The 12,882-nt window shown below is 40.8% G+C and overlaps 1 protein-coding gene across 1 annotated transcript in view; it reads left to right on the top strand.

Moving 5' to 3' along the window:
- The first annotated feature begins 1,755 nt into the window (after nt 1-1,755).
- LOC121522465 (SH3 domain-binding protein 4) overlaps nt 1,756-12,882 on the top strand; it is a 46,420-nt gene continuing 35,293 nt past the window's right edge. Inside the window, exon 1 of the mRNA XM_041806891.1 lies at nt 1,756-1,866. The gene's annotated coding sequence lies outside the window, so the exon portion shown is untranslated. The remainder of the gene's footprint in view (nt 1,867-12,882) is intronic.

The following is a 12,882-nucleotide window of genomic DNA, read 5'->3' as shown; positions in this document are numbered from 1 at the left end:
GGGGGGGGGGGCGCAAAATTTATTTGGGTTAAGTTTGGGGGGGGAAAAGGAAAAAGGTTGGGAACCACTGGATATTACACTAATGTGGGAATATTAAAGGTTTTAACATTGTATTTTTAATTGGAATTAAGTTACAGAAGGTCTTAGGTGACAGGGAGTGATGCAAAACTAATGTAACTAGTAGTTTAATTTAGCTGTGAGTTACTAAGTAATGTAACTCATTACTTTTACAGGCAGTAACTGGTAATATATAATGCATTACTTTTTTTGTAACTATCCTCACACTACTAGTCTGAACTGTGGACTGTAAGGGGAATTGGACAAAGCCTGTGTCTTGATTACAATAGGCAGACTCAAACAGCTTTTGAAGCCAGTCTGCGGCAGCTTCCATATTGAAATCGCTGCCTCAACCGAACTTTGGATCAACCTAATGGCAGACAAGAGCCCGCCCTCTGAGCTTGACTTCCTGTCAGCTAAGCTAGCCAACATTCTGGTTGACAGAAAGATTGTGTCTGCCTGTCAAGCTATCTGTCAATCAAATGAGACGTGCCAATCAGAGGTTTTTCCTAAATGTTTTCCAAAAGATTGTGGTACAAAAAAAAATTCAACCCCCTTTAAAGTGAGAGCATATGAAACCATTAGCTAATAAGACCTGTTTTTTGAACCAGGCTGTAAAAATGGCTTTTTAACATGTGTTTTGTATGTGACTTCTGGTGTTCCTGCGGCCAGCCTCAAGTGGACACTTGCTGTATTGCAATTTTTTGAACTTCTGCATTGACATCATTTTTCAGGCCGCTTGGTCTGAACTCATTATATTGTGTTACTGCTTTGGTTGAACGCCCCCTGGTAGTGGATTTTCACACATTGTGTGTGGAAGCTACAATTACACAGCAGCAAAAGCACTTCGAAAACTGTTAGCAAAAGCAGCTGAAAACAGCTATCACATTTGAAGAGATATGTAGGATCATTTGCAGCCTGTTGTTTGAACTTGTTAAAATGTATTAAAGCATGTGTTTTCACTCTATTATTACAGATGTTTAAATCTCTGATTTTTCAAAGATTTATTTTGGAGCTTTTTTGCCTTTACTAGGACAGTGGAAAGAGCCAGAAAGAGTGGGGAATGACATTCGTACAAAAGGCCTCATGTACATGGAGCAGTCTGTGTACACTGGGTGAAATTAGCCATTTCAGTTTAAAAATCATCATATACACACAAGTGTTTTCTGGGCAGTCTTTCCAAAATACCAAATAAAATATTGTTCCTTTATATGTTTGTGCAGAAATGTTTGGAGTGACTTCTTGATTTTTGCGGAAACATATTTGGGCAATACCAAAATAAATGCACAACTTTTACTGTATAATTGTTTCAAGCCAATAGTTAGCCTACATCTCTGTCTTTCTTACTTACATTTTTATGTCCTTTTTAGCTGAATAAAGTTCATAGATGAGCTTCAAATACATGCTCTTGTTAGTGATCAAGTATCGTATTATGGCGGTTATAAACCATTTTTTCTCCAGGTCATTTTATTCATGAATCCGATATGAAATAACATTTTTATTGTTTTAATATTTCTTTGTAATATCTGACCTGATCGATTTCCTAAAATGATTGTAAAAACGCTCCAGAGTGTGGAGCCAGAGTGTTTCTCTGCGGTGACATCACGTCCTTATGGAAATGTGGCAGGGTGAAGCTCCTCCCTGTCCCGGTGACATCAGCTCGGAGCTCGGCTCTTTCCTCCAGGAGACCCCGCTGGATCCGCACTCACGTCCAGCAGCACCGGGAGAGCACGGCAGCGGATACTGCTCTTATACCGGGGCTAATCGCTTAATTTATGGGACTAAAACTCTCTTATTCTTCTACACGAGGTAGGCAGACGTTTCTCCTTCGTCTTTATTATATTTTAAGCGGTTTTTGGTCTCTATAACTCTCAAAAGTGAGTGAATGTTGGAGTCTCCACCTGGAAGCGACCGTTTCCATCCTGGAGCCAAAGAATGAGCTCTAACTTTTCCCCGTGGATATCCAGATCCTGGAGGGATTATTTTGGGGGTGTTTAAGTGAGAAAATAAGGGTTAATCTAAAACAAACTGAGATGTTTTAAAGTGTAAGAGCATTTTAGGGTCGGGTCTTCAAGGGTTCAGCTTCATTTCTCGTCTTTTTCAGTTTTTGTTGGATGGTTTTTAGTCTGTCGGTGGGTGGATCTGGATCTCTGCCCCTGTTAAACTCCAATAACGGCGGTTTAGTTCCGTTACTGGAGATAATAGAGGTTTGAATATCGTGGTTTGGAGTTTCAGAGTCAGAATAATGGTGTTGTAGCCGTTATTAAAGCCTCTGTCTGTAATGCTAATGCTCTCTCTGTCTGCAGCTGGAGGGGAGGGGATGGGGGGGGTCTGTTTGGGACTGTGGTTACCATGGCAATAAATAACATCATCTTTATCATCTTCACATCAACACCTCATGTTTGAATAAAGGCCTGATCACAGAGCGTTCACACTCACAGAGCTGAGTCTGTGTTTAGGTTAAACCAGCGGTTCTCAACTGGGGGGTCGGAGCCCTGAAATGGGTCTTGAAGCTGATTTCTGTGGTTCCTAAATTAGGCAAGAGTAAGGGGGTTAAGTGGTGATTGGCCTGGCCTGTTTTCTGTGTCTGTGCTTTATTTAACTCATCATCAATAGAGCTGAAGAATTCCCACCTGCATGAGGAGTAGCTGATATCTGACAGCAGCGGACTCAGCTTTCTCCCCACTCATAAATTTGGCACTTTAAAAGCAGATTTAGAGCACAAAATGTAGTTTTTGTTAGTAGATTAATTGCATATCCTATTTTTAAAGGCATCATGGCTTTAACAAACATCAAACCAATCATAGTAGTTATATTTGATAAATGATGGATAAATATAAATATTCATTTTAACAGTTGTCTCATACCATGTCCCTAGATACAATTAGACAAATGTATTCTGAATGTATAAACAGTGCAAAATGGTCTTACAGAAATAATAATCTTACGTAAAATTGAAAATACAGTGCAATACAAGTGTCAGTGCAACAGCTTGGTTTACATATTGAAAAAAGAGTGGAAGCAAGTGCACACTTAAATTAATCCCAGCCCTTCTCCGTAATTAACTGATCATTAATTATCCAGCTTCCTTCTATAATTTTAAAACAAAATTATATATATATTTAAACAAACAAATTTCAGTCAAATAAATAATTTTGTACATTAGCATGTGTGCTTTTTACTCTTATTAAAATATAACTCCTAGTCAACATAATCTGTTGTCAAAAATCTAAGTTCATCACAGATTTTTGTATCTGTGTGAAATATATATTTTTATATTAATTTATGTTTGCGTATACAGTACAGACTTATACAAATTGAAGTGCAGTTTTTAAATATTAAGTCTTTAACACTACTGCCATGAGGAATTTTCATTTAAATGTAAACATGCATACTTGCAGAAAAATGGAAGTTGAGCAAAAAGTATTGAAAAAACTCACTTGAGTGTCAGATATCATCTGTCCACTTCACACTACTTAAACATTCTCTCCTTTTAGGATTTCTGGCTCTCCTTGTAATGAATATTGCATGTAGTGCTTTTATTTTGAAGGTGCATAAACAAACATATGGTTCTCTGTATTGATGATTTTTTGGCAGCTCTGAGCTGAATGGTTTTGTCTCCACGTTGGCACAAATAACAGTCAAATACTTCAGTCATGGATATAGATGCTATTGCTGACAAGCTCTTAGAGTGAGAGAGGGAAGGATAATCAAGTTAATATTCCTCTCCAATACTCCTGGTGCCTTGTCACTTTCCTCTGCCCTTGTTCATGTCAATGCAAGCAACAGGAAAATAGGAGCAGGGTGATGGGGGAAAATGGTGGATGCATCATGATGCATCGTGCTGCATTGCTGGCATGCTATCAAGATGCTGCTGTGGGAATCAATGTAGTCAGTCAGACATGTTTGAGTTTTCACGCCAGTCATGATTGTTTTGTACCATGCTAGGGTGCAAGCGCCCTTCTCCCCTCTCCCATGCTGGTCTGCTTTCACCTCAGCAAAGTTGTTCTGTTCCTGAGCACACCCGTGTGTGGACACAGTCTGAAGGAGGACGTATGAACATAGTTGGTTTACAAATCCATCAAAGAGAAGAAAGAAGACGAGAAAACCATGGCAAGGACTCAGGTCAACATCAGTTTCTGCTTGGTGTGGACGATGGAGTCCATCCTGCTTCTATGGGCATTTTTATTAATTTGGAGATGCCAAAGACCCTCTTTTGACTTCCACATCTACCTGCAGCTCAGAGGATGAAATAGGCCCATGCTGCGGGGATAAAACTGTTTTTGAAGAGTTAACTCTATATGCTCTGCTTGCTGATGCACCCCATTCTCGAGCACAAAGTCCACGTGTCATGCTCCAAAGCAGACAGTGCCTGAGTCCGATACGCTTGTGTTCGTATGACTCAAATTAACCAGATTTTAGGGTCAAGTTTACTTGGTGAGACACATCAGGGACCTTGAACCCCAATCCCTTAAATATCCTCCACAGTTTGCAGACTTCCTGCTTCACCTTTGACCCACCGTGCTTGCTGTAGTTTTGTTTCATGTGCAGTGAGGGAGTTTTAAAGTTGAATTAAGTGGTTATAGATAAGGTGGCTAAATTTGGCGTTCGTTGACAGTCTGTGTGACGGCAAGACTTCCTGCCTTGCTGACATCCTGCAGTCTTCAACAGATACTGAAGTCATACATGCAGACATGCAGTTAAGGATGAAAACCTTAGAAGGCTCAACACTTTAGGATGCACTGAAGTATGACAGGTAATATTAACTGTAATAGTGACCCATTTAATATCTGCTTAGAGATGACTAATATTGGTTTCTTAAGATTGATATAGATTATTAGTAATGCATGACACCCATAATATTTGGAATCGATATGCATCTCCTATTGCAAACAAATGTATGACAAAATATATGGCAAAAGTAAAACTGCTGTTAAAAAATGAAGGAAAAGAAATAATCCAGTACGAGTACTGAAATATCACATTGACATCAGTATTCAGATCCTTTCCAACGACTGTAAATTTATCTCAGGTTCCTCCCGTTTCTCTGATCTTTGCTGAGATGTTTCTACACCTTGACTGGAGTCCACCTGTGATAAATTAAATTGATTGGACACGATTTGGAAAGGCACACACCTCAGGTCTCACAGCTGAAAATGATATTAGAGAAAAACCTAAGCTCGGAGGTCAAAGGAACTACAGAGCTGCAGAGGTACAAGCTACAAAATATTCCTGCTAAACTGAAAAGTAGCCTCCATAATTCTCACATGAAGTAGTCTGGCACAACCAGGACTCTTCTAAGAGCTGGTCCCCCGATCAAACGGATCAGTCGGGGGAGAGAGAAGACCAAGAACCTGATAGTCACTCTGACTGAGCTCCAGAGATCCTTTGTGGTGGGACAAAGATCCATCACTGCAAACCCCCACTGATCTGGGCTTTATGGTAGAGTGGATAGATGGAAGACTATCCTCAGTATTTTTTCTACTTAATGTACTTTTTTTTTTAAAAGGGAAAAAATACCTTATAAATCACTATTTTTGTATAAACATTGAATACATCAAGTTAATTGGAGAAGCTGTCAGAAATGTTCATTTTTTAACTTTGCTGGACCATCCCTACTGCTGAGGCTGTCCTGATTCTGAATTTGTCTGAAAAAGCAGCAGGAAATCTTGAAGTTCCGCAGACTGTTGGTTGAGGTCTCCTTTAGGTTTTAGCTCGGCTCTTTAGGTGCTAACTGGCTAAATAACTAATGAAGCACATTTGTGAGTCTTTGAGACACAACAGAATAAAACAAGGTAAAGGAGGAACATAACACTAAGGGGTAAGGACACATCATAATGACAAGGATTTTTCTGGTTCTTGCTGCAATAGTTGTCAAATATTTGGTAAAACTCAGACATTGAATCAAATTTCCATGTGGAAATATTGCCTTTGCTTTTAGAAATTTTTTATGGGTTCATCTATACAGGAATAGTACTAAAGTTAAATAGTTTAGTTTTGCTCTGCCCCCTTGAATCCCTGATGTTTAATCCCTGTCAGAGACGAGCTCATGCCTTATCGTCCTTCATCGCTGATGTTGGCTCACAGCTGATCTGAATACTCCTCATTGTTCCAGTGGATGCATGTGATAACCCGCTCCCTTTGCCTGCAGGGAGAATGTGCATCTCAGCTCCAGCTGATTACAGCAGAGTTATGACATGGGGGGGGGGGGCTGGAGCTGGAGCTGGTATGAGGCTGGTACCCCCCCATCCTGACCTCATGCTGAGGCCGCCAGGTCAGCTTTACATGACCGGAGGACTGAAGGACGCCATTATACCAACATGAGTCACAACTCAGCCCACTTCATGCCTCATCAGCTGTGAGTTGTCTCCACGTGTCACCAGAGGAAGAAAAATGTTATCCCTTTGTTTATGGACTGTTTGTTCTCAGACAGGAAGTCCATGTAAAAGTCCCTGTACCTGTTGTTTTTAGCTCGACAAAAGCAACAGTCTGTGAGTCATGGTGTTTTCTCACAAGCACTAAACTCATAAAAAAAATGAAATTCTCAGGGTGAAGTACATGAGTGACAACAGTTGATTTTTCAAAAACCCAGCTTAATTCTGATGCCTTAGGCCTCTGGGCTGATCCCAGCCAGGGCTGTAGGCACTCTGTTTTGGGGTTTTCCATCCGTCTGGGGCATCATTTTGAATGTAATGTCCACTTTTGGGTCACACAGGGCCAAGGCTGCCCATAAGGAGGTAAACAGGGTCCCATAGTCATGGAGGGGCCCATGAGGTTAGCAAAGACCTCATCCATCCTAAATAAGAGCAATAGTGAGCTTTTATTTCAAACCTAAACACTCATTATTACTTTGTAATGCAACAGAATACAGATTCTATTCACTGTTGCCTGTTTCAGAGTTTTAGCTTGTATTTTGGTAATATTAACTTCGTGGGTGGGCCCACTGGACTAGGACAGTAATGTCCATATGCATAGCTATGCAAAGACCTGAAACCATTTTTTTCTGTCTGATTTGAGCCAGGCTCCTGAGGTGAATGTTGACCAGGGTCCTGGCACTAACGTTACCTCCAGTGTACTTTTGTTGATATTTTTAAATGGCAAGCCTGCAATAACCTCAGATAAACAGAGAACATTCAGTTTATGAAACATTTGTCAGTCTGAGGGTATGAAAACAATAATACTGGTAAAAGTGAAAAATTCATGATGTCTGCCATCAAGCAGGGATCAAAATCACAATTTAAATGCACTGATTCAGTAGTTTCTTTTGAATTAAAATCCTGCCATTCACCAATTAGGTTTCAGCATCAGATGGTTTTACATATAGGTTGTTTTAGATGATGTCAGGTCACAGCGGAAAGCTCCAGATGGGGACAGGAAGTGTCCCATAGCATTTCGATAGCACTTCTCATCGCAAAGTTTTGTTCTGTTTAAGGCTCTGCCAACTGGACAGGCTACTTTGAGTCCTGAAACAGACACTTTTGGACTGAAAGTTTCAAAAGCTCACAAAGAAATGGCAGCAGACACAGATTAAAGCCTTTGGGTTAAGTCTAGAGAGGCGGAGGCAGACAGTGCTCACATGTGGTCTGTTTCCACCAAGCAGGCCAATTTGTCTCAGTAAACCCTGATCTTTTTGGTGTTTCCTCAGCTGATGTCCATCCAGCCTTGTTTGTTGTGATGGGAAATCAGTCTCATTTTAGAGATCTGGAACAGCTCTTCATCTAGTACCAGTTTGGCTTTTTAAATGTGGATTAAATAACCACAAAAATGGAGGAAAGGAAACTGGCACTCAAACAGGAGGCAGCTCATATGCTCGTTCATGAACAATGTGGCTTACAAGCTTTGTCATGATAGTGTATTAGCTTCCTTCATCTGTCTGGACCTGTGAAGGTCTGCAGGACCAAGCCATTAGTGATCTGGACCACTTCCTCTCCAGGTAAATCAGTTAAATCTGTCGGTAAAAATCACTTTCAATCATCAATCAAAGTGTTGTGATCATAGCCAATGGATGTAGAAATTTTCTGATGATAACTGCAGCATGCAGCGCCACCTAGAGCTTAAACAGACTAACTTTCCTACACTCACATTGATTCATATCTGCTAGTTTTCACTCTTGACCATATGTGACATTCTGTGCCATCAGGGTCATGTGACTGCAAACAACCTATAGGTGCCTCGTATAGTTGATTTAGTTAGCATGCCACTTCCCTGAGGAGTACACGGGGTGTCCTTTCATACTGTGCTGTGACTGGCTGATTCTCACTGTAGCTCTTTCTAACATCAAAAATCTTCTCAGAATAGTGCATCATCAGAGTTCGCCCATGTCTGTGTGCGTCTGTGTTGTGTAGTTTGTACGTGTCTGTGTGCATCTGTGTTGTATTGATGAGGGATACGGCTGTTAGTGTCACGCTTTTGTTTTGAGCTTCGTGACAGGACTAGTAAGGAAGAGCTCAGCCCCATGAATTTCCTGATAAAAGCAGGGACTGATGCTTTGACATGATCTCTAACCTCTTCTTTGTCATCAAGAGAAAGGGAATTTGTCCCTTTTCTCTCCTGCTTCCCTTGAATTATGCATGATTTCATTTGGGGCTCTGCATTCCTCACATTCCTCCTCCGTCTCTCCTGCAGCTGCATCTCACCACCATTCTGTTGTCTGCTGACGGGCTGAGCAAAGCTGAAGCCCTGACACACTTTCTGCTGCTGTATCAGACACAAACATGCTGTGTAAATATGTGTTTAAGTTAAAGTCGCTCCGGGCTGGTAGAGACAGGCGTGTCTGCAGCTAAAATGTTTTAACATGCCCTCGGTGAGCAGCGCAGGCCTCTGGGGAGAGTTTGTAAGTCAACAGACAGACGATGCATCGTACAAACTCATTACTGAGCAGAAGAGACTCTGAGCCAATCAGACAGTCTGCATTTTTCTGACAGTCAGGAGTCTGCAGCCTGGGGGCCAGTGACAAATATATGAACATGTTTTCATTAAAAGAGCACCACTGATACTTCCTCTCAGGTCATCTTTAATCTGAAATGATCCTCTACAAATTAGGGATCCATGATACTGGATTATTGCCACTATCTGATATGGCAATGTTACTAATTAATTTAAGTCAGTACCAATTTATAAATGTAGTTCAGATCAGAAACGGATCAGTACTATTTAAACCTGTTTAAAGTTAAAGGAAAATACTTCAGCAGACATAGGCATGTTAGTTCTAGTGAAAACTTTAGGTTGATATTTAAGGCTGATGCAGATCAGGACAGTGCAAATACAGGCTGATTTATACAGCAGATACAGGCCAATATATACAGTTAATACAGGCCGGCCTAACAGCTGATAGAGGCAAATATTAATGGCCAATACAAGGCTATTTACCGCTGATGCAGACCAATACAGACAGCCAATAAAGGCCAATATTTAAAACTGGTATAGACTAATATTTTCGGTACATATCTTGACATATACCCCCTATTCTGACCAACATTTGCAGCCGATGTGGAGATGTGCACAGCAGTTAAGTCAATGTAGTTGAGATCAGAAACTTTAGTATTTAAACCAGTTTAAAGTTCAAGGATAAACAGGTCTGTTGGCATTCATAAAACTCCACATAAACATCTAATATCTACAGGCAGTTGAGGTCAATATTGACTGGCAGATTTTAACTGCAGATACTGGTCAATAATTACTGCTATTGTAGGCCACAATTTACAGCCAATTACAAGCTGATACAGTAGATATTGGCCGATGTTTACGGCCAGCACTAGCTTGTAATGGAGGATATTTGCAGCTGACACGGGCTGATATATGGGTTTGGTCTTATTAACCCACTGATTCCAATATTGTGCTGATACTGATATCGTGTTTATGATAATGCCATCTCCACCAAAAATGGTTGCCATTTTTGTTTTCAGTAAAGTTCAATGCTTGGGTAGGGTTCTCTAATTCTGTTAAATTATAACCATTAACTGTAACAGGTTCATCTCTAAACATCACATCAGTTATTGTTTTCTGATTAATAGAAAATCCATGCACGTGTGTTTGATAGTAGGGGTGTAAATCACCACTTTCATCCCGATACAATACAATATCGATATTCTGGACAACAATACAATATTTTCCGATATCACAAAATCTGCCACGATACGATTTCAATTTGATATAGGGGCCTACAATCGATGTCAGGTGATTTTATACACAACTTTCACACAGTTGCAGAAAAAAACAGTTTCTGCAGTTAAATTACTGACAGATCTCTGTATTTAAAAAAACATCATTTCAACAAAAGAAGCTGCATTTCACTACAGTAACATTTTTTAAAATTTTGTAAATGTCTCATTTTTTAAAGTAGGACCCCTGCTGATCTGCCTGGGGCAGAAACTGTCAACAAAATAAAAGCGTAGCTTGAAGCATCGATTTAGATCTATGTTTTGACTTTCTATTGATCTGATTGGATCGTTTATCAACCAGTCAATGTATTGATATACATCAATGAATCGTTACACCCCTACTCAGATCATGACCATTTCTGGGTGCAGGTGGCTTAGTGCTTAGGTCATGCTCCATGTGCACGAGTGGCCTAGGTTCACATCAGATGTGTGGCTCCCCTCCTGCATGTCATCCTCTCATCTCTCTCTCTCCAGTTTCTGTCCTTCTCTGTAATGAAGACATGTAAAGGCCAAAATTAAAACATCTTTCTCTTCTGCTCATACCTGTGGTAGCCCTGCTGGAGCCTGTGTGTGGATGAAGCTGTGCATGAGTTGTAACAGAGGAGTTGTTGATGTGAAGGTATTGTGGCTGACCACACATGTAGTAAAAGTGGATCTTTGTACCAAATGGTGGAAGCCTCAGCAGGGTGACACTCTGAATCCTCCAAGCTCTCAGTGAACACCACATATGTTTTTCTCTCATTATCTCATGGATTCACACACCAGCTGATTCAGGCTGAGCTCACTGAGGCGACGCTCGTCAGCTGATAAATCCTCCATCAGACCAGGGAAAAGAGACGAGTCTGCAGGTTTAAGGCTCTGAACAAGATGCCGCTCTGAGATCAGTTTCACATCTGTTCACCCCATAAGGATGGAGTTAGAGACAGGACGTGGGATGATTTAATAATGAAAAGAAGTAAAAAAAAATACACAGATGTGATCAAGGATGGGTAGTATGTGGCCATCATTATTCAAAGGTGGTTTCATTATTCATTCACTTCACTCCACAGGAAGCATGAATGATTACCACTTGGTATCTGAAAGTCTAAATCAGATATAAATCCCTGTTAAATCATTAAATACAGACGGCCAGGATGCTCCATCCTTAATGGATGTGGCCCTGATTGTGGAAATGGAATCCCATCATCTGCCCTCACTGTTTTTAAGCATCCTCGTAGACTTTATGTACAACAACGTGTTAGAGTGGAGTTTAAAGGAAGTGTTGGGGGCGGGAAGAGTCAGCAGATATCACCCTCTCATCACAAAGGCATTTCCTCCTCAGACCCTGCCTTCATGAGCGCCCGTCCTTAAACTCTGCAGCTTTAATGTGGAGCCGTCTGTGGTCTTGGGGGGCTTTTATTGCAGCGGGGTGAATGTTGTGACTCTGACCTTGCACAGAGATGCCGTTTATATCCTGAGGTTCATTAATGGTCGTCCTCTGCAGTCCTTTCCTCCATAGATACTCTCTGAATTATAGGCCCGGTGTTAATGTACGAGAAAATAAAATACAGTGATGAGTAAGCAGGAAAGCGAGGTCGCTGTGGGGGCACAAACTGTGATCCAAACATCATCAAAATAAATCCATTCTCTTCTCTCACATTCAGCAACAATGGCTGAGCTTTTTATTTCCTGATGCTGTTGAATTTTTGTTGAAAGGCTTAAAACTGGGGTCGGAAAACTGTGGAGTCACCTGCAAGAACAAGCAACGATGAGTCCTCTCCTAAAACACATTCAGCATTCACAGTTATTTGAACTTTTGTTTTTTCTCTTTGTTTCTCATCAACTGGTTAGAGACTGAACACCAAGGGGTTTGAGGACCCTTTTGAAATAGTTCTTTTGTGTTATCTCCATGTTTCTCCAAGCTCAAAATCACAAACTTTGAAAAAAAAATTGAGTCAAACCCTACATGTTTTAAAGGTCACATATTATTCTAAATGCACTTTGCAGGCTTTACTAACAAAAATATGTGCCCCTGGCCAGTCCACAGTACACACAAGAATCAGAACCCCCCCCCCCACCCTTTCAGAAAATGTGTGCTAAAACAAGCCTTTCTCAGATTTTCCCCTCATGATGTCATGTGGTGAGATGGCACCGCCATCATCAGCTGCTAGCTGAGAGGAGGATCTGGAGTGCCACATCCATTTATGGAGAGGGACGTAGTCAGGGGCAGAGTCAGACAGCTAATTAACATTTAAAGCCACAGCCACAGAAACAGCTCATTCTGAGCAGGACTGAAACAGAGGAGTTTTTAGACATGCAAAAATCCAATACTGGAGTGTTTTTTTTTCAACAACAAACTTTACAGGCATGTTTTGGGGACTTTCTGAGCCCAATATAGACTTTTCTTAAAGGGGTAAAATGTGTGACCTTTAAAGTGGCAGCTCTTGCAGCAAGTTTCACCTTCAATGATGGAAATTGACATGCACATCCTACATCCAGTTTTAAAAGCCTTCTATCGTCATGGTAAATTTTCAACAGGAAGTTGTCCTTATGGAAATTTTGCTCAACTTGGTGTTTTTGGACAATCTCCAGGGATGCTGCTAGGAGTAGGTTTTCTTTGAGGGGGTTAATCATGTCTACTTAATATTTGGCTTAGAAATAGGAGTTTAAAGTGATTCAGCTCGTA

The sequence above is a fragment of the Cheilinus undulatus genome, linkage group 15 (genome assembly GCF_018320785.1).
Source record: "Cheilinus undulatus linkage group 15, ASM1832078v1, whole genome shotgun sequence".
Classification (NCBI taxonomy): domain Eukaryota; kingdom Metazoa; phylum Chordata; class Actinopteri; order Labriformes; family Labridae; genus Cheilinus; species Cheilinus undulatus.
Note: the sequence above shows the minus strand (reverse complement) of the source record. Positions and strands in the feature narration are given on the sequence as shown.